The sequence below is a fragment of the Podarcis pityusensis genome (genome assembly GCF_964106645.2).
Source record: "Podarcis pityusensis genome assembly, chromosome: 7".
NCBI classification, from domain to species: domain Eukaryota; kingdom Metazoa; phylum Chordata; class Lepidosauria; order Squamata; family Lacertidae; genus Podarcis; species Podarcis pityusensis.
This window is the reverse complement of record NC_138031.1, coordinates 31,565,832-31,590,790: the sequence shown is the minus strand read 5'-3', so window position 1 is coordinate 31,590,790 and position 24,959 is coordinate 31,565,832. Positions and strand designations below refer to the sequence as shown.

The following is a 24,959-nucleotide window of genomic DNA, read 5'->3' as shown; positions in this document are numbered from 1 at the left end:
CGCCCCCCTTTTTTACCTCTTTCCCCATTTTTAGGTACCGCTTTACGGGAGGAGGGGTTCCTTCTTTCTCCCTTTCTTTTAAATTCCGGGAGGGTGGATGGGGCTCGGGCGGGGGTGTCCGGGGTTGTTTTTTCCCCCCTTTTCACGCTGTAACTTTCGGATTAAGTGAAGGACCTTAGACGTTTTGGCGGAAGAGAATCTTTTCGGTGGTGTCTCTTTTTTCCTTTCCTTTTTTCCTTTTCTTTTAATGAGCTGGGCAATGGTCTTATTTGGAACCACGACACGGCTGTCAAAAGTACTTGCCTCCCTGTTCCCTTCTCCCCCTCCGACCCCCTTTAACCCCGGATTCCGGAGCGCGGTGCCTCTGGGGAAAGTTTGGGGTGCCTTTGGGGTCAGAGACGCGTCTTTGGCTTTCGATGCGCGGGGTGTGCGAACGGCGCTGGGCTCCGAGGGGCCCCTCCGTCCTCCGCGTGTGTTTGGGTGTGTGTGTGTACGCGCCGGAGATGCGGGGTGCTGTGCTTTGCGGCAGCCGGGCTGGGCGAGTGCCTCGGCTGGCAGCGCGGCGAGGAGCCCGTTAGAGGAGCGCACCGCCGCTCGCTTCCCCGGGCTGCCCGTCCCCAGCGCGCTGCGCTGCGCCCCGCCTGCCCACACCCGGCTGCGGAGCTGGCTCGCCGGAGGAGCTCCGCTCGCCGCTGCCTGCTGGGGCTGGGGCAGCTTCGCCCGCCGCTTTCCTTTGTGAAAAGGCAGCCGCAGGCTTCCTCCTTCCCTTCCCTTCCCTTCCCTTCCCCTCCTCTCCGCTCTCTCCCTCCTTTAGTTGGGGCTCCGGCGTTGTTGGGATCGGACCCTGGCCAATTTTTCCTTCCTTTTTTTAATGTATAAAAAAACCATCGCTTCTTCTCTCCACCCCCCCAACCCCACCCCACCCGGCCCAATGCGGTGTGTGAGCCCGGTCCGCCCCTCGCCCTCTCCCGCAGCGGCTCCGGGTCTGGCTCGCCTCGAGTGCATCTCTTCTCCTTGCGCCGCGGCTCAATGGCAGGCGCGCCTCGGCTTCCCCTCCCTGCGTTTGCAACCTGACCATCGCCTGTAAACATGGGGATCGGGAAACTTTGCCCCACCGCTGGCGGCTGGCGGCTTGTGGCCCCTCTGCCCTGCCCTGCCCGCCCGCCAGCCCCCTGCCCCTCGCCCCCCGAGCGCACGCTGATGTCTTTCTTTTGTTACCTGCTAGCCGGAGGGGGAGGGGGGTCTCGATCTCACCGGCTGCTCGGGGCACTGGGCCCAGCCGAGAGAGGAGGCTCCGCGAGCCGGGTTCAGCCTCCGCGCCGTCCCGAGGAGGCTTTTTCGCTCCCATTCAATAACGCACACCCTCCTCCTCCTCCTCCTCCTGTTCTCCTCCTCCTCCTCCTCTTCTTCCACCTTAGGTACCAAGACATACATCGCAAACATAACACCCCCCCTCCCCGCCCTCCCCACCACAAAAAAAGCCTCTCAACCCAAAGACAACTTGCCAGGCTGAAGATGGTGGATTTACATTGAGCCAGACCCCGCCAGGGTCACCCAGGAAGTCTGACTATCCCTCTATCTGACAGTTGCATTTCCTCTCCTCCATTCCGATCGCCTTTTTCATATTATTATTAACCCTGTTCCATTTTTAATCAAGGATCAGGTAGCTGGCAAAGGAGAGGGAGAGAGAGAGAGAGAGAGAGGAGGAAAAAAAAGGAGAGGGTTGATGATGGTGAAGGTGGATAAATATCTCCTATATTTATATTTGAAATTGTGATTCCCCTTTGGAAGGATTTCCAGTGGCTCGATCCTTAGGAGCGGTGGTTGAAGAGCAGATTGTAGTTTATTCTCTCTTTGAGAGTTTGGTGGATGTCTCAGTGGATGGATGGAAGGAAGAGGTAGTGAGCAGCAGCCTTGGAAGCCCTGCCTGTTGTTGGTTAGATTGAGGCAGAGACTTGGCTGCGATTGGGACACCACTGTGACATGGGCATCGATCGCTTCCATTGAGAGCAATGCAAAAACACAGTCTGGGTATGTAACACTCTCAGTGCCATCAACCCTTGTTTTACTTTCTATTTACTGACAAAACTGACAGAACAAGGCAAGTGAGAAGGGACTTTGCTTTTTAAAGGCTAGATAGGAAAGGGGGCAATGGAAAAGACTTAAAATAAACAGGACTGGAGGGTTGGAGAAGAAAAGAAAAAAATATTTTTTTAAAAATATGATTGTTCCATTTTCTATTCAACGCTACTTTGAAGGAATTTCTTTCTCTTCTGTGCTATGGGATTCTAGAAAAAAAATAGAATACAATTGCAGTAACTGTAATACTGTAATAAAAAGCAACCCTTGCAACAACAGTGAATATCTATATCTGTTTATCTGTATATCTATATCAGGCTGTTTCAGGCTGCAGGAAGGCACACCAGAATAAAAGATGGCTAGCCAGCTGTTTTTAACCTCTTGCACCTGGCTTGAGAGCTGGGACTCACTTGGATTATTCAGTGAGCCTGGCTGAATATTCATACTGTAGGACCTACATGCTGTGGCTGTAGCATCATCTATAGGCATTGCCTTGGGCTTTGAAGGGTTTCTGCAAAGTAAACATGTATTTAGTTGTTTTCCTTCAAATGGCAATGAACATATAGGGCCAATTAAATAGAATACTTATAAATCTACAAAAGTGAAATCTGCTCAAAGAACAAAGAAAGGTCAAGTAAACCATCTGTATAAGTCACAATAGCAGTGGTGGTAGTACCTGCTGGTAGGATTAGGAGTGATACTACCTTAAATGCAAGCTTGTAGGGAATACATCCCTTGTATCTTTCACAATAGACATAAGGTTGTGTTTATATAAAGATTTTATTGTTCACCAGCAGAGACCATGTAAAGAACTATTGAGAAAATCACTGTTTAATATTGCAGAATTTACTGCTTCTATTCTGACTATGAGCCTAAATTTACACAATGGAATTTGATTATCTCTAATAACAGTATTAGATCCTGCACTGGATGGATGAGAATTGAGGTGGTTTTGTTGATTGCAAGGGTTTAATGTTGCATTTCAGAATCTGATGTGGTTTAGCCTTCCTTCCATTAACTGGAAAACCCCTGAGGTTTTACAATTATTTCTTAAAGATAATACATTTAAGATTGCATTGGTAGGCTGGAGAAAAGTCATATAGGCAAGAAGGGAAGCCCTTAATAACTCTTGAGATTCAGACATGTTCAGCAGTTAGATTGGCTCTGACTTCACCAAGGGTCGACAATGTGTCATTTCCATGAAGCCAAATTGCCCTCTGCCTATATGATATTAATGTGCAAATCAATATTTCAGGGATTAAATTTCCCTTCTTCATTTTTTATGGTTTCTACCTCAATAAGTCTCAAGTCTATTAGAAGAGGCTGGATGATTTAAAATCTTTCACTGCAGAATGGCTTGTTGTAGCCTTGTTTCACAGACCATTTTTGGATTTTCGCTCTAAAAGACGAAAGGCTTTGCAAAGAAGTTCATAGTCAGTGTAGGGGCATGCGCAATACTGTAAAACCCTTTTCAATTTAGAGATAAAAAGGTATTGAATATATGCATATATATGATATATACATTGTGTTGCTTTAAAAATATTGTGTTAATCACTTATTGATTTATTTTGAAATCAATTGAGGCTTCTTTCTTGTTAGTGATTTGTTTGCATTTTTATGCATTTTCCCCAACACCACCAGCATGCTTGGATTATTTTGCAGTGAGTATTATTTAGGTCTTCTTTGAAGAATATCTAAAAATAAGCATGTTAAGCTAGTTAACATAAGTGATATTAAAAGTCTGCTACTGAGGCTGAGTGATGTTAGTTGCATTGAATTAATTAAGAAAAGGGATCTTTTACTGAGATGTTAGTCTTTTAAAGTGGATGTGCATTGGTAGTTTTTATTGAGTGGTCTTTTGAATATTCATGGTTAGTTAAAAATGGAAAGCGATCAAGGAGGAAACCATACATGGCAGAAAATTTAGGTCACATACAAGGTTGTGACTTTATCGCATATTGGGAAGGCCCTACTGTCTATCATTTTGATGCTGTTTTATAGGCTTAGACCATCTGGACCAAGTTCCGCACAGCTGCATTGATTTCGTATGTGATAGAACATTTTTTCCATTCAGTGTGAAATGTTCCTTCCTAAAAACATACACTAGACTCGCTTAATTTAGTCTGCTAAAAGAAATGTACATGAAAAAAGGACAAAAGGCTCTTTAATCTTTGCAAGCTGTTTGTTTTTCTTCAAGATTCCTGTCTGGGTTTGAAAAGTCGTGTTTATTGAGATGATTCTGAGGTGTGACATTAAAATAATATATGATTTCGGGGGTCTGTGCTGAGTCCTGCTCTTCTCCTTGCCTGTCAAAACACAGTTAATCTATTCTTATTTACAATTAATCTCAATAAAATTAATCTTAACTGTGCATTAGTCAGTGGCTTAAAATATCTAATTATATTCAATTAACTGCTGTCATAGTAATTAACACTGCTTAATTGCTTCAGCATATATTTATGTAAAGCTCATTAGTTCCTAGCTGCTCTTTTTCTCCTCTTCTCATTCCTTTTTTATTGCTGTCACAGCACTGACATCAAATCCAGGCTCTCCCCCCCCCCCTTTTGAACTTTCAACATATGACAGTGACAATAAATGAATCTGTAACATTTTATTTAGCCTAATCTTGAGTGCTTTCATTTTTTAAAATGTAGCAATGCTGGGGCTTTAGAGAGCCTTCTCTCCCAGCATATTTGAAAATATTTTCTCTCTCTGTTGATGGAAATATGAGAAGCCAGGTTAAGCGTTGTATTTATAAATGAAGAGCTTTTCCTGCATCTGCCTTGGGGCTGTACCCACAAGGCAGAGCTTCCCTATTCCGAAATAATTCAAAGGGTTAAAGACTTGGCCAAGGTTCAAATTGAAAAGTGCCCAGGGAAAGTGCATGTGAATATGTACAGGTTTCATGTAATTAGTGCTTAATTATATTAACATATGCAAATTGTCAACTTTGGAGCTTGTTGAGCTGGCAAAGATCAGCCTGGCACAATTGCTGCATTGTTTTGAGACAATAATGGATTTCAAGTTGGATTGTGGAAACACATAACTAGCTATCTAATTTAACTCATACCATGGTGAAATTTCATTAGTCTCCATGGAGACTGGTTTAATTGTGCTGACTAATGTTCTGGGCTGCAGAATGTCCTAAAAAGAAAGCGTTGTTTGCCTAATCCACCTTACAATGACACTTGTTTGTACATGTTTCCTTTGTGTGACAATTTGCATATGCAAATAAATAGTTTCTCAGCCCCCATTTGTCACGGCTGTTCATTACCCATGAAGAGGACATTGTTACTAGGCTGTTACTGAGTCTCCCAAGACAGGGTAGTGTCAACCAGTCCAGCCACATTCTTTCATAATTTGTTTCTGATTAATAGACCAGAGTGAGGCTCATTCTATTCAGGCCTCTGCAAAGGGAAGGTCAGTTCTGTCACTGAAAGGAGTTTCCGCAGCAACTGAAGTCCCCCCCTCCCCTTTTCTTCTTTGGCTTAACAGAATCATATTTAAAATATTGTATTCTTGCTCTAAGGAAAACATCTTCTAATAATCTCTAGTTTCCTAAAGCAAAAGATAGAAAAACAAAGGAGATTCGGGTTTTGGAATATTAATCCTGTTTTTGACAGAAAGGTAAACTGATATAATTGCTTTTCAGTGGAAGGAATGGGGGTTTATACAAGTGTGAAAGCATCGGAAAGGATTAGCATTTTTTTGCATAATGAAAAGCTCTGCTGAATAGGGCACTGAATGGTTGACTGAATGACTAAGATGAAAGGAAGATGAAAATGCAAGCTTCTCTTTCTTTATGCCTCTGCTCAGCTCTCCCTAAAGTTATGTTTGTCCAAGACTTGAGAAAACAAGCAGAAGCTCAGATTTCAGCAACTTTATAAGATGCCTTGAATTTCCATCATCATGCTGATGAATATGTATGATAATGGTGCAGCTAGAAGATGATAGACACAGGTTTGTAAGTAGTAGCAACATTACAGACTAATCAAATATTGACTATTGGGTATCGAGTCTTCTCAGGGCTTTGCTTCTGGGGAGGGGCAAAGGTGAAAAAATATATTTTTAAATCAGAGGAATGTGTACATCAAACAATAGTAATAAGCTAAGTTTATTGAAGCTGTTATATGTAGGCATAGTTTTTAAGTTAATAAATGTTTTAATTGTTTTTTAAATTTTTTTTACTGTGTTTGAACTGTGTATTAAGTGGTTAGTACCCATTTCGAGGATACAAAATAGGAATTGCATCAGTTTGATCCTGTCGATAGATAAAAAATACTTTAGATAGAAATTAGGCTGTAATGAGGTTGATTCTTAGTGTGCTTTAGTGCTCAGTTTTTGATATGTTTACAGTAGGGTCGTAAGTCATGTCACTAAGGACCCAGTCCCTACTCCTAGCAAAGTCAGTGATAAAATATCTATTGACTTAAATGGGACCAGGAGGAGGCCTAAAGCTATGACTGTAATTGGTTAGCTGTTGACAATGTGATCTGTGCTTCTAATTATGTGCTCTCAACAGTAACCGGGACAGTTAACGTATTCTATGTGTTGATGCACTTTTACAAATTAAAAATTAGTTCCATGGCACATATGTAAATCAGATGTAGCATGGAAAAAATGATTATTTATTGGTTTGCATGTAAAATAGTATCTTTTTCATATCCCTGTAATTGTATTTGAAGTCATCAGAGAAAAATACTTTTGAATGCACCATATAGCAACTTGCCTTATGTGTTTGTTCAAGGAACCTGTGTGTGTGTGTGTGTGCAATTTGAGGACTATAGATTGTATCCAAGTAAGTCATACTAAAGTAGATCCATTTAAATCAATGGGCATGGCTGAAGTCTATTGATTTCAAAGGATCTACTCTGAGTATGACTTGGATACAACCAATATATGTAACTAGTTTGGTGGACTATTGCACATTTACAAAGTAAGTAAATATTTGTAAATAGCAGAAAGTTGACAGCTTAGTATGGAAATATTGTCAGAAGAGGTTTGATCTAAGATGACTCATAAAGCTTTCATGTCAGGAAAATTATTTATAACTTTGTAAACATTTATTGCTAATGTTTGTGGATCTTTGAAACATAGTTTAAAATAATAAGAAAACTGATGTACCTTCAAAGTAAAAGATGCTTTCTGAGAACTTTGGGGAAATGTGTTAATTAAAACACATTAATTTATATTGTTAAGCAAGCGACATATGTTCTAACTGGTTGTTTCCCAACCATTGCTAGCTAACACATGGTTCATGGTAGTTTATGGGATGGGACATCTGCATTCATACTGAGGATGCAGAAATCCAGGCTGCCCATACAGTAGGAATGTACATTTACAACCCCACTGAACTCAGCCTGAAACTTACTTCTGAGTACAGTGCATGGAAATTATTTTGTTGCATGAGAATATAGAGAGTGAAATACAAACTCTTCAGCACATGTCTGTTAAGTGTAACTTCTATTGTGAAAAGTAGAATGTGTTCCTAAGTAAGTAGATTTTAAACCTTTTTTTACTGAGAAGCAAACCACACTGAGTATAACTGAGGTCATCTTCTTGTTTGTATGTATGGCTAGCTTTGAAATCTTACTACTATAATAATTAAGGGGAAATTGGAAATGGTCAGGTTCAATAGTCTTCATAGATCTAAGTCTTGCCATCCTTATAGAAGAAAAATGTCTACTTGTGACTATATAAAGTAGTTTAGGATATGCCAATTAATATGGATGTATTACAGTCTTCTGTAATAGGCACATTTTATTATTTTGTTATTCCAGTGTTCTCTTAAGTCTTTTTTGTTCTTTTTGCTTTAATAAGTTTGCAGTCATAAAAGATTGGAATGCTAGAGTTGTCTAGAGGGAGATACTTAAAAAAAAAATGAAGAAAAAGGAATTATGTTGGAAGAATGGTTGAGCTGAGTTTTATGAGCAAAATGTTTACCATTTTAAGACACATTTAATGTGCACATCCCTTTTAATGAGCTTTCAGCTTTAAAAATATTTGTAATGTAATTTGTTTGTAATGTTTTTTCTAATTCTGGGAACTGATTAAAACCTGCCTGAACATTATTAATTTTTTTACATTCAGGCATAACACATTCATAGCTGTCACTGAACTGGGTGGGCAATATTAGTCCCTATAGCAGGGGGACATTTTTCTGTTGAGGGCCACATCATGGCATAGATAATCTGTTGTGGGCCACATACCACCAGCAGGAGGGGCCAAAGACAGGGATGGACAGGGGGGTTATTGTGGAAACCGCTTGTGATATTTGGATAAAGGAAGGTTAATAATAATAATAATAATAATAATAATAACCCATTATACATGACTAAGCCATTTCTCACCTTCTCACCCCTTGCCTTTTCCTGTTAGACCTATTACAGTCGTTAAGAGTCGTCAGCAGGCTCATCTCAGCTATCTGCCAATCTCCCATTCCCACCACCCTTCTGAGTAATACCCCTCCCCACCTTCTCACTATATAAAAGGATCTGGCAACTTCTGTTTCAGTGTATCTGAAGAAGTGTGCTTGCACACGAAAGCTCATACCAAGAACTAACTTAGTTGGTCTTAAAGGTGCTACTGGAAGGATTTTTTTTAATAATAATAATAATACAGATGTGAACAAGCCAACCTCTTCTCCCTCCCTCCCTCCCTATTCATCCTCACCTAGTGGGCTGCTAGGGGAGGGACAGATTACTCTTGTCAGAGGTCTGAAGTATTCACTTGCAGAGGGCCTCCCCCCCCCCCCAATTATTGCATCATGAAATTGGTTTCTTCTTCCATTCTCTCTCTCTTCCCACTTGCCTTCCAGGATCACCTCATTAAATTTATTTATGACATTTCTATCCCAGCTATCCTCAAAGCAGCTCAAAATGGCATACAGTACACTGTTCTCCCTCTACTCCTTTTATTCTCAAAACAATCCTGTGAGGTAGGTTAGTCTGGGAGAGTCATCCATTGAGCTTCATGACTACGTTAGGATTTGAACCCTGGCCTTTGCTGGATTATAGGTGTACCGTCGACTAAATCATGTGACTATATTTTGAAGAATCATTTCCCTTGTTTCTGGCAAACACACAAGAATCAGATAAGAAGAAAGAACAGATACGCTTTGGTTGGACATCTTGCAGCAGAGACCTTATCTAGGAGACAACCCATTATGTTTTCTGGATCAGTTCTAGCTTGTTTTCAGCTTGACAAATGTTTTCTGTTTGGTTTACTTTCTATCAGTGAAAGACAGTACAACACTGGATACCTCAGTTGGTTAGATTAGTGCTGGTAACACAAAGCTTGCAGGTTTGATCCCTATATTCCTGCATTGCAGAGGGTTGGACTAGATGATCCTCAGGATCCCTTCCAACTCTACAATTCTATTATTCTATGATCTAATAGTTCAGTTCTTGTTTATGTAGGGGAGTTCAGATATTCACATTATGATGTAGATTTGAACATGTAGCCAAGTGATTACTATCTCTGTGATATTTTATCCTAAACTTTATACATGATGGAAAATCCAAAACAAACAAACAAACAAACAAACAAACAAACAAACACCCTTTAAAGTTGGAAGAGACAGAGACAAGGGATGTTAACAATTGTATGTTAACATCCATACAATTGAATTATCAGTTGTATGATAATTGTTAGTTAACGCTTGATGTACCAGGTGTTAATAGAATAAAAATGTGTGCAGTTGCAACAGTATTTAAGTATTACACATACCATCCTCTGTGTTTACAGATTCACTTTATTACTCCCTTGGTCCTTCTTGCCACAAAGCTTGGACGCAAGAGGCTGTTCCATACTATATTGCCTGGAGTCTGCAGTGCTGACCACTGCCAATGCAGCCTAACTCTCTTCTTAATGAACAGCTAGCTATATATATATATACCAGTATTTAGATCATAGGTTAGAAAGGAAAAGTTTCAACACCAGCCTTAAGATGTACAGTGTGCAGGAATGCATCCTTGCAATATGCAAAATATCCACTATTTCTTCTGCCACCATGTTGCTTTTCTGTCGACTGCAACCTTGTAGTAGGCCTCTATCCTCCCTCTAACTTTCCAATATAGGAAGATCTTTTAGGATGTTGATTTTTTTAAAATGCGCTTTTAATTCCTTCTGATTGGGTTAGTAAAAAGTGCCACCACATCATTCTTAGGCGAATCCTATTTGAGTTGATAACCTGCATTTATTTATATATATTGTTCCAGATCAAAATGAAACGGAATAGAAGCTTACAATTTTTCAGGTAGCGATAAGAAGGTTTCATTCACCTATGAACCATGTGGACACTGGAAAGACACATTTGTCATATAAATGGAAGTGGCAGTTCATTTGTATATTGTAAAACAACATAAAATCACGTGATATTTAGGACATGTTTTGCCTTTAAACTAACTTTTGTATGCTTAGTTCAAGTCTAAAAAGGTCGTGAAAAATTAATTAAAATCAAAAGCCTGCTTCTTTAGCTGTAAATTCAGTTCATTCATGCTAGTGTAAACCTAGTATGTGACAATATAATAATTGAATTTAGAAGTCAATTTAGAATCACTGAGATTCACTTTGCCTTCAACATCTTTTTGTAATACAGTATTGCGATGTAGGACTAGATTGTGGGCCTATATGACTGAGGCTGAGGCCTGGGCATGGCTGGCTTTTATAACCAGGGAGCAGACTAAAGGGAAGTAGTTTTCCCTTTGGCCCACTCCCTAAACTGTGCCCCCACATTCACTTGTGATTGACTGCAATCTCAGACAAGCCCCAGCAGCCAGCACGGCCAGTGCAGGAGGACATGGTATCATCCCTCAGCCATGCTGAAGCCAAAATATTGTCCTACAGTGGCAGCCATGCCGGACCGCAACTGCCACTTCCCTCCATCTGGCAGGTAAGTGGTCGTTACTTTTGGTGGATTCACCAATACTCCACACCTAGCTTGCGATCCTACTTGATTTTGGTCCTGTTTCTGTAAGAGAACACAAAAATGGTCTTCTTGAGTTTTTCCCATGCAGAGAGATAAAATGGTGAGGAAAAACTTCACTTAACTGAATGCATAGTTGCTCTCAGTGGCACAGGAGTAGAGCCAAGAAAAAGCTGGCAGCCCTAGATCCCACTATTATCTGCTTTACAACTTCAAAGGCAGAGTCTTCTCTGTTGCATCCAATTTGAGGTCAAGATACAAAGGACTCAGAACAACAAAGAAAACCAAACTTTTCTAGAGTTGCTCTGTTGTTAAATCTAGGTGAAAGTGCAGAACAACTTTCACTGTGTGACCTTTTACGTCTGGGCTCTCTGCTACAGCCATGTCCATGAGACACAGTTAGGCCTCACGTTTAGTCTCATTTTTTACTCAATCAAATAGAATAGAATTGGTGGCCCTTCTTTCTCAATGCTACAGCACTCTGAAGAAGATGAAGCACATTCTTGGTGAAGTCCCTTTATTTTTAATCTTTGATCTGTCAACGGTATTTGTAGCACTGAAGTGAAACTCTGATCTACTATAGTTGAATCAGGATGTCTTTTTCATGCAGTTGGAACTTCAAGCTTCTCCTTGATAGGTTCTGTTCAGTTTCTGATTCATCACAGTGGTGTAAAGTTTATGAAACGTAGAAAAGCATGGGCCAAAGTGATGAGGATGGTCAGTTTGTTGTATATGTGATGAAACCCTTGGGAAGTAAAGCTCTTAAGGCTACATTCTGAAAGTATAATTTATGTTTCAGAGGCAGTTCAATATCATAGTTTAAGATGTAAAACTTAAAATACAAACATTAGTTTTATTACTACAGTGCTGAACCTTAATTCTTAAAATCAGTGGTGTTGTCAAATACCATAAAACGAGCTCAGAGCATTCTGTTCATTTCTTGTATGTTGCAATAGTTTGCCCTAGTCACCAATGCTGTAAATTAAAGACTATCTTCTGACGTGTTAGCATTCGCCCCGACTCTTCATTTTTGTTATTTAAAACATAGGGTTCTCAGGATGTTGTATTTGATTTTAAAAGCAGTTGACAGTAGTACATTAAAAGGATTTACAATATTCATTCTTCGATATTTCAAGAATTATGAGAAATGTTAGCATAGTTTGTGATTGAAATTTTAAGTGGTATAATAGTTTGTTAATTACATGGGCTGCAATTCATAGTATTTATTTATTTTACTAGCAGTAGTTGATTTTCCTATATAAGATCTGCTTTATTTATGCAGTTTTGACATGTGAAATGGGACAGTCCTGCTTCTAGGAAGGTGGCACAAAAGTTATTCAAGAGGTGAAGACTTGAGGAAAAATAGGGTGAATCACTTCTTGTCTGAAATGAAGCAGGGTGCAGATTAGGAACTATTAAGAATTGCCAGGAGTTGCTGGTCCTAGAAGCCTGTTTAAGTGCTCACTGTCAACAGGAAAATCACGGGCGGCACTTAAAGTGGCTCACCTCTGATTTATTCATAAACCACACATGAGCACTTGGCTTTGTTCTTGCTCTAGTAAGGGGAACTGATTCCAATAAGAACAGGGATAAAGAGCTTCTTGCATGGTCCAGAAGTGAATAGCACTTTACCTCAAAGCATGACCTCCATTCCCAAGATCTGTTGTGTTACAGTTGACTCTGTCTCTATGTTTATTCTCAGTTGAATTGCTAGGAGAAGTTACAACAAATACTTTGCAAAGCTTCTAGATTCAATGAGAACTCTGTAACTGGGACTTAGGTTCTTCTGCCTTGATGGAAAAATTGCTCTGTTTATTCTGGACCTAGTGATTTTCTTTCATAACGTTTTAGCTTTGGTGCTGCAATTGCTAATTTAGAGGGATGAACTGATTTTACCAAAGCTGAAATGAGAAAGTTTACTTATAGAAAATGCAAGTGAAGTTACATTACAAAAAGATAGCTAGTGTCATCCTAAGAGTCAGAAAATTGGTTCCCTAATTTACTAGGCATGTTTGATTGATTCACTTTATTTATGTGTCTCTAAAAATGGGGGAAGGGACATTTAGAAGACTTTTAACTGGCATGTTTGCACTAGGGCAGAGGTTGAGTACAGTTACTTAAGTCCCTTGAGAAACATTTAGTTAATAGTAGTCATGTTCTGATCCTGTCCATATCTGCCCTTTTCTTATTTAGTGAAGCTTATTTGTGTTTACTTAGGTTTAGATACGTTAAAACTGACTTGCATTTTCACAACAAATTTAACAAAAGAAGAATCATAGTGGAAGATAGTGATGAGAGTTAATGATATGTCTTTAGATAAAGCAGTACTTGTGTGCAATCTGATCACTGCTATCAGCTCATTTGTCATGGCTGAAGTGAAAATGTCAGGACCAATGAGCGTATGAGTGCTGAAGGGGGCGAAAGGGCTTTTGGAGACACTTTTGTGCTGGGAGTGGGCTATAGCTTAAATGCAGCTCTAGGGAAATACTTGGATTAGCAAACTCTGTGCACAAATCCCTAGCATAACAGAATTAGTTGGGAAAATGAAGTTTGTTGTTGAGGGGTGGGGGAAGAAGGGATAATTTCTGTCACACAGCCCTCGGCAGCAGCCCCATAACTGTAAAATAGTGAGGCATTGTGTTAACTAAATTTAGTGATGCAAATTTACACGTTCCAGTAAAATGACTGATATCCAACATCACAGCCTGGTCTTATTCCAGTTTAGCAATTGTTTAGTTTAGTTTAGCTCTATGCCATCATGTTAAAATGCAGAATATCTTTTACATTCTGAGAAACTGCATCTTAGTGACTTTTCAGCTTTCAGTTGAGAGTTAATTCTATTAGGACATCTGTGGGAGGTAGTGTAACAAAAGAACCATCAGAGTTGAATGACATTTATCATTCTTACTTCCTATGGATAGTTTTCTCTCTCTGAATTTTTAATTCACAGTATCTAAACATTTCCATGGAGTAGCTCCCTTTCTTTATATTGCAAACCAACTTTCATCTGGCTCCAATGGAGCCCAGACTCTTTTTCCAGGGCAGTTGAGAGACTGGCCTCCTTAAGGCTGACTTGTATGTTACAAAGAAGCAGTAGGGGCAACCCACCCTACTTCCTATGTCATAACAGAAGCAGGGAAAGAAGAAGCTCAAGTCACGTACACTACCTTTTTGACCATTTATTTTTTAAGTGTGAAGCAGCTCTCAGTATCTATCCATTCTCTCGCAGAGCCTAGGGCTTGCCGATCGGAAGGTCAGCGGTTCGAATCCCCACGACGGGGTGAGCTCCCGTTGCTCAGTCCCTGCTCCTGCCAACCTAGCAGTTCAAAAGCACGTAGTGCAAGTACAGTGGAACCTCGGGTTGCGAACGTGATCCGTGCGGGAGGCACGTTCGCAACCTGCACCATTCGCAACCCGCAGCACCGCGTGAGTCGCGATTTGGCGCTTCTGCGCATGTGCAAAGTGTGGCATGCGCGAGCACCGAAACCTAGAAGTAACCCATTCCAGTACTTCCAGGTTCAGTGCAGTGTGCAACCCGAAATCGCGTAACCTGAAGCGTCTGTAACCTGAGGTACCACTGTAGATATATAGGTACCGCTCTGGCAGGAAGGTAAACGGCGTTTCTGTGTGCTGCTCTGGTTCGCCAGCAGCAGCTTAGTCATGCTGGCCACATGACCTGGCTCCCTTGGCCAGTAAAGCGAGATGAGCACTGCAACCCCAGAGGTGTCCGCGACTGGACCTTTACCTTTAATTAATGTCAATTGTGTGTCGCCTTTTTCAGGGCCCAAATGCTAATTCCTAGGCTTGCCATTTGAAATGTGACAGGTAAAGAGGCAGTTCAGATGGTGATTATTTCGTAGCGGAAACACATAAGCACTGTCCTGGAGTTATGCACCTTTGCTTCATATTCAGAACTGCACAGCGTCAGGAGCATGCAGTTGTGGTAGCTCTTAAGTGTGATTTATTCTTCAGCAGTGACTAATTATCCAAAGTTTTAGAATTTCAGTAGTTGAAAGCATAGGAGCCTTGATGGAAAAGAATGCGACAACCTTGTTGCAGAGATCAAATGATAAAGCACCTGCAGGAGATTTTCATGTAGATTGTTTCTCAAACATTTGTGACCGTTGAGCAGTTCTGCTGTGTATATTCTTTGGGCTGAGTTGAAATAATGTTTGTTAGGCTAGCCAGCAGTAGATAGCTTCATCTGGTTAGCCCTCATTCTTATTACTAAATGGTTTTCTGATGGTTACTTTTCCACTCCTCTGGACTGAAGATAGATTCAAGAATGGTCAGAGCTGAATGTCTGGAACTTGATGGTGAATATTTAGCCACCTTTGGCTATCCATCTTTGTCTCACAATACTGTTCATAACAATAAGAAGGGGAAGCGGAGACTTTGAAGTTGCCCATCAAAAGTGAGCTCCAGAACAGCAGACTGAGCAGGCACATAGGTCACCCAGTCAGAATCTATTCCACTATGTTGAGATATTTTGTATTTAAATTTAAACAGTAATTATTTCCAAATGTGTGTCTATCTACACTCACACAAACACACACAAGCTTATGCAAATTTTATGCAAACCTCTATCCTCATTTTTTGTTTAGACCAACATAATGACCAAACAAATGGTGCATTTATTTATTTACTAACACAATTTATATTGCTCTCCTTCAACACAGATATGTTCTCAAGATGGTCAACAGTGTAGCAAGGGGGGGAGGATAATCTAAGATATGATATGATAGTAATAAAGCATTCAAAGATCAAATCAAAACAATGAGCTAAAACAACAAAACTGAAAAAGATGGCAACCTGAAATAAATGATAAAATTGCATTAAAAATGCTTAAGGAAGTTAAAGACTTGTTAGAAGTCTAGAAAACAGAAACGTTTTCCATGGTGACTAAAAGACAGTAGTGAGGTCTGTAAGCAGGACTTCTTCAGGAGAGGAACCATCACAAAAAGGGTCCCTCTGCAGTTGCCACCTGCTGCATGTCAGACAGCAGTGAAACCCAGAAAAAGAACTCTGGTGAAAGATCTCACCAGCAACCCAGCTCAGTGTTCTGAACTAGCTGCAGTTTCCAAACTGTCTTCAAATGCTGCCCTTTGCAGTAATCCATCTGTGAAGTTTCCAGGTCATGAACAACTGTGGTTAGGCTATCTCTGACTAGGAGGGATCACAGTTGGCTTATCAGCCTCAAATGGTAGAAGATCCTTTATGTCACTGAGGCTACTTGAACCACACAATTCACACTTGGCTGCCTGGGTAGACACACCGCTGATCATCTCCACTGCTGATCACCTCCATCTTCTCAGGACTAAGTGTCCATTTATTGACCCTTGACCACTCTATTTTTGTTTCTAAATATCAGACTGGCACTTCTGCCTCACCTGACTCAGCTTGCCAAGAAATAACTTGGGTCATCAGCATATTGATGACATCCAGCTCTATAATACTCATTCAACACCTTCGTATAAATGTTGAACAACATAAGGGGCAGCTGAATCCTTAGACATCCCATAATATTAAAGTTATGGGGTAGACATCCCACAATGCCCGCTTCTGTAATCCATCCTCCAGGTAGGAAAACAGCAACTGAAAAACAATGTCTTCAATTCCCAATCCAGAGCACCTATCTAGAAGAATACAATGATCACTGGTGTCAAAAAATGCCAATAGATCCAGAATAATCAACTGAGTTGCATTTCCTTTGGCTTTCTCAGTGCAGGTCACCCATCAGGGCAGCCAAGGCAGTTTCAGCTCCAAATGTAGGCAACAATCCAGACTGAAATGAATTCAGAAAATCATTTCCACCCAATAGTGTTTGGAATTGCTGGCAACCACTCAATCTAACACCTCATTCGAGAAAGGGACTAGCTTTGGCAACTGAGCCTAAAGGTGGATTGTGTCCTACCTTGTTTATAGTTGGAATAACAATAATTAGGGGTGAAAAGCAGAGAGGTTTTTTTGGGTTTTTTTAAGCCAAGCGGTTTGAAAGAAAAAACAGGTTTGAGAGCAAGTAGGATTAAGAGCAAGTAGGATTCTGACTGCATGCATTTGTAAGCAAACGGCTTGCAACAGCACCTTGGGAGCTGGCTTAGTTGGAACCAGAAGTGTGATCAGAGTTTCACTTGTACAATGAAACTTTTTTCCATCCTCCTCAATGCAGTTCCCTACTGCCCTGGAAAATTTACTTTTGAGGGTGAGGAGACTCTTGTGAATAGTGTGTGATATGGTTTGACCAGCTGCAGTGGGATGAAGGAATCAGTAAAATTGGGGGGGGGCACCTTGCATGAGTAGAAAAGTATTTCTGTTCATGCAATATGCCGTTGATTCCAACCAGATGTAATATCTATGTTCTGGTGTACGTTTCTTTGGTTGTGCAGCTAGATGTTGCGTTTTCAAGAGTGTTCCATCTGTGACAGTGAGCTTTAACAGCTAGAACTGGACCTGCCAAGTTACCTTGCCTCTCGTGTAGGAGTTTTGAATAAAATTGCCACAATGGTCCTTAAACCTTAAGCACTTGCCTGCCTTCTTATGTGCCATTTTGAACTCTATCAGCAGAGTAATTTATTTTGTCTAACCAGAACTTATCTTTGTAACAAGTAGTCTCTACATTTCCTCTGTTTCATGTTATTTTCAGATACCATACTTGTGTACTTTTTGGGTGTGTATGTTCAGTTCTATTGATTTACAGTGTGAAATATCTGATACCTGTTTCCTGCTCTTTTGGTATGCATAGTCAAAGGGGACTGATTAGATTCTCCTTCCCCACCAGACACTGGGATGTTTTAAATGTATAATTATTGTTGCATGTCATTTGATAGCTGTACTAATTGCTGCCAACCATTGTCTGTTTGCACTTAATGCTGAAACCTGATCAACATCCTGCTTTGGTTGATGTTTGGTGGTAAACTTTAATTAACTCTTATTGCATTGAAGAAGAGCTCAGCCTCAGTGCTAACTAATCATTTACCTTCATTATGCCCTGACAGCTCCACTTGTTCCTAGTCTTAATAGATACACTAGTCAGTAAATAAACCTCCAAGTCTTTATGCCTTGAAGTTGTTGCACATTGATATTTTGTTGCTTAAAGTATAAAGATGATGGGCTAAAGAACTATTTTAGTTAGTTTTGTATCTGGTATTAGCAGATATCACTCGAAAATGGCTTTTTTATACCGGGGCATTTTTATTTTCATTGGAATGGTAACTGTAGATTTAAGATAGCATTGCTGCTTAAATGCGGTTCTTATATGCATGTATCTTTTGAATCAATACAATTAAATCTGTCTCCTGTTGGAATTCTTGTAATTATTTTTACAGAAATACTTTTCATGTAATGATATTGAAGTTAAGTAATCAAGTTACTGACAGATCATGTAAAATTCAACTCAAAATTGCTGGCTCCTTGATTTTAATTTGTCTGACATCAAGTTTGTTTGAAAAGGGATAATATGTAGTTAAAGCAAGGAGCTCATAATTACAGCTGACGTTTGTTTGTTTATAATGAAAACTAATTAAAGTTCATACATTTTAAAACACAAAAGTTAATTACTGAATTGTTCACTTCACTTATGCAGAGCAGTCAAATTAACTTGCGCTGGAAAAAAATGACAAGAGGCTTTGCATAATAAAAACAAATGTCCCAGCTGATCTTTCACTATCCAAACAAAATTTGCCACTAGATTATTCTAGAACAATAGGTGGCTTATGAATGGCTAAGCTTTGTTTAAAACCTTATTCTAGTGACAGGCTAGATGTCTAATATGAAATCATATTGAATGCTACAGTCCAGTGCACAGTGGCATATGTTAGGTTCTACTGAAACCTGTGCCATTGAACACAACTCTCATTCATTTCTAGGGACTCTACAGGAACAGTTCCTTGTGGACTTGCTCCTTAAGTATGGCAATGCTCCAGTCATAAGTGGTATCATTACTTTCATTTTGTACAATCTTCTGTATTGTACTTGAAAGCCTCTTCTATATTCTGCTCCATTATGATCTTTACTAGCATTGTAGTATTGCTAATTACGCAAGAATTGCAGTGCTTACTTAAATATCTGATAATTATTTTTTGGAAGAAAACTACTACAGTATTGTTATATAGCACTAAATGCTTTAAAAAGTATTTTCTTTTTCTTCTGTGTATTATTAGTCTTAGTAAACTTAACCTGTGTGCCTAATCAAATCTGCAATGGTTTTGAATAAAAGAGTTTATGATATTTATAAAGTATATTAGGATGGTAATAGACAATTATGTCAAAATATTTATTGTCTCATATTTACATAGTAAATACAGTTATGAAGGCGTTGCTGTTTCAGCTTCAGATATTAATTATTTGTTCATTCTGACCCTAAACATATGTATTCAGATACATGCCTCACTCAACCAAATGGAATCTATGTCTTAGTATGCATTCTTAGCACAGAAAATTGCTAATTTAAGTGACAGGTGAAAGCAATATATTTTCTCTTTTAACGTGTACAATTGTTAACGTCCTTTAAAGCTTCAACCCTATGCATGCTTACTTGATGGCAAAATCTGATTATTTCAGTGGTACTTACTTCTCAGTAAGTGGTATGTACTTCTGAGTAAATATGATTAGGATTGGGCAGCACAGTATATGATGTATATTAATATTGGATGCAATGAAATAGATTAAATTGTGACGGTTTTACAAATGGAGGTCATTGATATTTGAATAAACATAGTAAATGTGACCAATAAATTCCAAAATAATAAATGTAGTGGATTTTAAAGGAAATAAATAAGACCTAATTGATCCTGTGGTGCTTAAGCTTTTGTGTTGGGCAGGATTATTAACTTGAACTTTCAAATCTAATACAGATTTTGGAGTGAAAAGAGAAACATGGAGCTCTTTTCAGAACATGCTTGTAAAAATGACTGTAATTTACATAACCTTTCATGGAGTATGTTGTGTGCAATACAATAAAGGGCTTGATTGATTTGTAGATTAATATTTATTTAGTAAAGGAAAATCAAAGGGATTAAGCAGTCATCATTGTTACCCTAATCCTACTTTGCATAGATAAGACAAAGGAAAGTGATTACTGCTTAAAGCTCACTAGGTCACTGCCATTCAGGTGCACTTTTGTCTAAAAGAAAGAAATGAGGAAAAAGTTGCTTTGCTCTATGAAGTGTTTTCAAAACTCCAGACTTTTAGCTGTAGGTTAAGTATTTAGACTTCATTTGTAATGCCAGCGCTTCAGCTAAACAAGGAACATGAGAAAGAGATATTGTCAATTATCATGATTCACTTTCTGGACTGACGTCACTGTGAAATATTAATGACCAAGCCACATGATTTGAACTCTGAATCTGCAGGTTAAATGTTTTCAAGGATAATATAAGAAATAAGGCCTTTGTTATAAAATGATTCTCAGGAGAAATCAGGCATACTCTGCAGTAGTTTGATTAGTGGAGAGCTGCTGGTCTTGCCCCAAAGGGAGAGCAATTGCTGTGGTTTAATGGAAACCGTTGGAGAAAATACAGGAGACTAAAGCAATGGTATTTCAGTCTTATAATTAAATTAAAAATTCCAAAGCCTGTTATCTTGCTATCGTGTATGCTCTCCCACTGATTCTTCAGTATATAAAACAAAGAAACTATCCTGAGAGGGAGGACGAGCTCATCAGTCACACGAGCTTGCATTAGAATATTAGTATTAAAAATCCAAAAGATAGCCTTTAAGGATGATAAAGGAGAATGCGTTGAAACAATATAGTGATTGAACAGCCAGTCTGGGATTCAGTTTGCAAACTTTTCTAGTTTTCTTTTTAAAGTGCTATTTTAAGTGCACGGTATATTTGGTTACATCCCTTTATTCAAACTTAATTACCTTCTCCCCTTTGTCGTGACATGGGTGGAAAGTTTTTGCCGTGTCAGGAGAGGTCGTCACACATTCTTTTGCAGTTCTCTTCATTAATTCCTTCTTGCAGAAGCATTTTCTTTCGTGCTGGGAAGGTAGAAGGGTGTAATAGAAGAGCCCTGAAACATCAGCAGGAAGCTCTAAGCTGGTTAATGCAGTATAATTGTCTGGACATAGACTGGTCTTTGTTTGTGTCGTTCACTTTGAATCAGCTGTAATTAACTCCAGAGTGTTTCCAGATTGCCAGCAAAGAAAAATTACAGCTTTTCTGTTTTAAATTGGAAAGCTCACAAAGACATTAACTATGCATATTGCTTTTACTTTGATATAATTCTGTTCTGTGAAAGGGGGGGGGAAGCATATTTGGCACCCTTCCCCCAACCCTGGACCCTCAAATCATACTATTGTAAAGCTGTTTGATTTAGGGTCTGTTAGAGTCTAATGGCTACTTAGTACTTTTGGTCTGAAAAATGTTTTCCTTGTATCATACAACTGCCACAGTATGTTGCAGTTGCTTCAATGGCTACTTTGGTTCTTCAGGGTTTTCGTTCATGTGCTGGAAGCATGTTTTAGATGGATGTACAGAAAGCTTCCCACATGCAGCTAGGCTAGAATTCCATTATAGAAGCAGCATGGTAAGTTTTCTCTCTACTATATTTTGTACTATCTAAAACAATATTCAGTTCGACACTTAACATTTCTCTCAGAATGCACATTCATTACTTTTGTGCAGGTAGTTTTACCTGTCTTTGGATATTCTAAATACCCAAACTGTGAGAAAATGGACTGTTTTTAAATCTGTTTGACTTGTGGTCAGCCAAATGCCTGCCACACCCTGTTTAAAAGGTACTCTGTACAGTACTTTATAATTATGGATTCCTGTATGGTCTAAAATGAGTGAGCTGAGTGAGCAAGCCTCTAGCTAATGCATCTAATAATACAGCGCTGTATACAAAAGATCTGTCAGCAACTGATGCAAAAAAAGTCTAACCAAAATCCCCCCCTTTCTTCTGAATTTAACAATAAGGAATTTAAGCCTCAATGTGGCTTTAGCAACCAAAGAAAAGAAGCTCTTGGTGTCTGCATAATACCACTTTGATGGATTTTTTCATCAGCTCTCCGTACGTGGTAACAAATAAACAAGTATAATTATACTTGTGAAGGCCTATTCATTGCTTTGTCAGGATTAGATATATGTGCAGTTTTCACACTGAGCCTCTCTTTTGTCTTTGCCTAACTCACTATGACATATTGATAGAGGATCTGGGATGGGGAAAAGGCCACAGCAGAGACAGTGATGACCTTTTGGAAACTTGATATAATTCAAGGATTTTTATTTATTTTCTATATATATGTGTGCATGTGTGTGTGTGTGTGTGCGTGAGTGTGTGATTTGCAACTTGTTCCCAAATTCTGATATAAGTGAGCAACTTTTAACCCATTTTTAGCAGAGTAAATAAATAATCAAAGTGTTCTAAGATGTCTAAAGAGCAGATGGGAATAAAAACAATAGGCTAAGAAGTCTCTTGGTCTTCTTTCCCAGCACTTTGCACTGTGGCTAACCTAGCATTCCTTTCCCATTATTCTATCCTCTTGATCAGATCACGTTCTTTTTAATCATTTCACAAACACTGTCTCACTGGACCGTAGAAGAGGGCTGGGACAATATCAATTAAAAAAACAGAGGTAAACTGGCGTTTCTGATTCTTAGCTCTAATGGGAACTCTGCATTCTAAATGCAGAGGAATTCTCCTATTGTTCAGAAAAGCACCCCCTTTTCATTAGCAAAGCTGGCTGTAGGTGGGTTTTATAATTTGGCTGAGCAGAGTTTAGAGAAGAGTTTTTCCAGGAGGAATACAGAGGTTAGTAACGCAGGTTTTTGGTGTATTGTCCGTCTGTTCTGAAGAAAAGGAGTTATACGATCCAAGTCATTGGCCTTGTGAATTGCTGACACAATTTAACATACTAAGCAGGTTAGCAGGTGCGTATTTATGAACTCATATGATAACAACTTTTTAAAAATGCTTTCTTCTTGTTATTTTTCGTGATGTTTGTATTGCAGAGGAAAACTGAGTTCATTTATTAGTGCTTAAGGACAGATGTGAAACAAAGAGCTTAAGTTTTAATTTATAAAATGGGCTGAAATCTTTTATGTTGTAGTGGGGAGGGAGAAAAATACTATTTTAGGTTAGTGTACATAGTCTAGAGCACAAAATAGAGGGGGGCCCTGCCCACTTTGATGCTGAAGATGTTATACTAATAAAGTTCGTATATCTTCAGGCACCTGATGCATACAGCAACTCTAACATTTTATTGTTCATTAATGTACACACTGCACAACTTCCTCTGATATAACATCGATGATAAGCAGCTAAGAACTAAAAGATTTATATTACAGTTGTTGTGTATTGTGGTCATTGTTTCTGACAGTTGGCGTGCAACTGTTAAGATTACCTGGACGGACTTACTTGTTGTTTCGTACTATTTACTCTATGTTTAGCGGGGGATTGGTGGATATAATCCCCACCCCTCAAATCAGTTCCTGTAAAATCATCAAAAGGGGAAATGTAGCTGAAAGACTTTCTGAGATGGTGATTAGATAACCGACAGCCCAGATTTGTATTTGCCTAGAATTATTCCATGTATATTAAACACCAGCCCAGTTTAGGTATAACATGCATAGTTGTGTGCATGGCACATTCTTGGAATACTTTTAAACTGCTGTTTACTACAGATCCTGGTTCCAAATGTCCTAATGTAAATCTACAGGCATAAGAACTGTGGAACTTATTCTTTTATTATTCTTATAAACATAATGGCATTCCTTAACATTTAGTTTTGGAAATTTCTCAGCCTGCATCCTAGCTCATACTTGCAAGCAGGGGAAGATGGAATAGTTACTTTAACACTGATATAAGATTTCTTTTTCTAGACCGCTTTAGGTAGACTTTATGAATACATTGTCTACTTGGATGCATGTATTGGTTGTACAAAATGGCATATGCAAAGGTAAACATGCCCATTTTGGGGCTAATTAGAAAATTATTAGGTTTTCATGCTTTTGTGATCAGTTTATTTCAAAGGAATTTTGGACTGTATGCATGCCATGAGCATAATTAACCTGGAGCTCATCAATGATTAAAATTACACACTAAGCTTTGTGATGTTTGATTCAGGAGCAATTAGTCTGTCAGTTGAGCCACCTCAGATACCAAAACTAATTCTGATTAATTTTTGCACTATGACAATCTTCTAATGTATCTTAAACAGATCACTTCTCTCTTTGATGGTTTGCTTCTAGGATTATATTTGATTACATTTATTTCTTTTAATTAAGTGGCTACACTTTTTAATATTTTGCTACCTTTGCATTTCCTTGTTAATTTTTTAAATGGAAAAAAAAACCCTATTAAATCATACTCAGAGGAGAAAGATTGCTTTTATCATGTCTGATACATGAGACCATCTTTTTCTTCTAAATGAACAGTCCAAATAAAATACAAAGACTTACTATAGTTCAAATAAGTTTTTTATTCTATAATCATTCCAATTCCTGTTGTTGGATGGAAATGTAGCTAATAAACTGAGGCTTGTACAACTAGCAAAGTTAATGACAAATATCTCTGAAATGATGAGGATTACTTCATAATAGCAAGAGTAAGCTTGTATCATAGGCTGAAAATAAACCCTAAAGTTTCAGATCACTCAGCTGTTGTATGTAGTGGCATCATTCTGCAAGTGGAGAGCTCTGCAAGGAATGAGTGGTTTAAGCTATAATCTAGCTACTACTACAGTGTCCTTGCATATACCCCAACCCCAAAAACAAGAGAAGCAGAATTTTAACTAGTGTGTGCCCAACTTTCTGGTGCTTTGCTCTGCTGCCAGAAACTGATATGCCTTTTATAAAGTGCATCTTGTTCTCGACAAAGGGAGTTTATGGTCTAAGATGCCTGCCTGCAAGAAATGATTGAAGGATTTTCATCAGTAGTGCTTGCTTATGATTTGCTAAGCTGGGAGAGATGTTGATTGAGGCACTGGTTGAAAGATGGGCAACTCACCA

At 39.1% G+C, this 24,959-nt stretch overlaps 1 protein-coding gene and 1 long non-coding RNA gene across 10 annotated transcripts in view; one reads left to right on the top strand and one right to left on the bottom strand.

Annotated features, from left to right (window-relative positions):
* Positions 1–1,495, bottom strand: part of LOC308481369 — a 37,250-nt gene extending 35,755 nt beyond the window's left edge. Inside the window, exon 1 of one of the 2 annotated variants that reach the window (XR_013988589.1) lies at positions 1,219–1,495. This is a non-coding gene — a long non-coding RNA (uncharacterized lncRNA). The remainder of the gene's footprint in view (positions 1–1,218) is intronic. The other variant, XR_013988590.1, reaches the window with a different exon arrangement.
* Positions 1–24,959, top strand: part of ZFHX4 (zinc finger homeobox 4) — a 180,790-nt gene that overhangs the window by 707 nt on the left and 155,124 nt on the right. The window contains exon 1 of one of the 8 annotated variants that reach the window (XM_081013237.1): positions 1,517–2,031. The exons of 5 other annotated variants lie outside the window; for them this stretch is intronic. The gene's annotated coding sequence lies outside the window, so the exon portion shown is untranslated. Of the gene's footprint in view, positions 1–1,516; positions 2,032–21,384; positions 21,535–22,767; positions 22,881–24,959 lie in introns of those variants that run through there. 2 more of the 8 variants (XM_081013238.1, XM_081013239.1) reach the window with 2 other exon arrangements.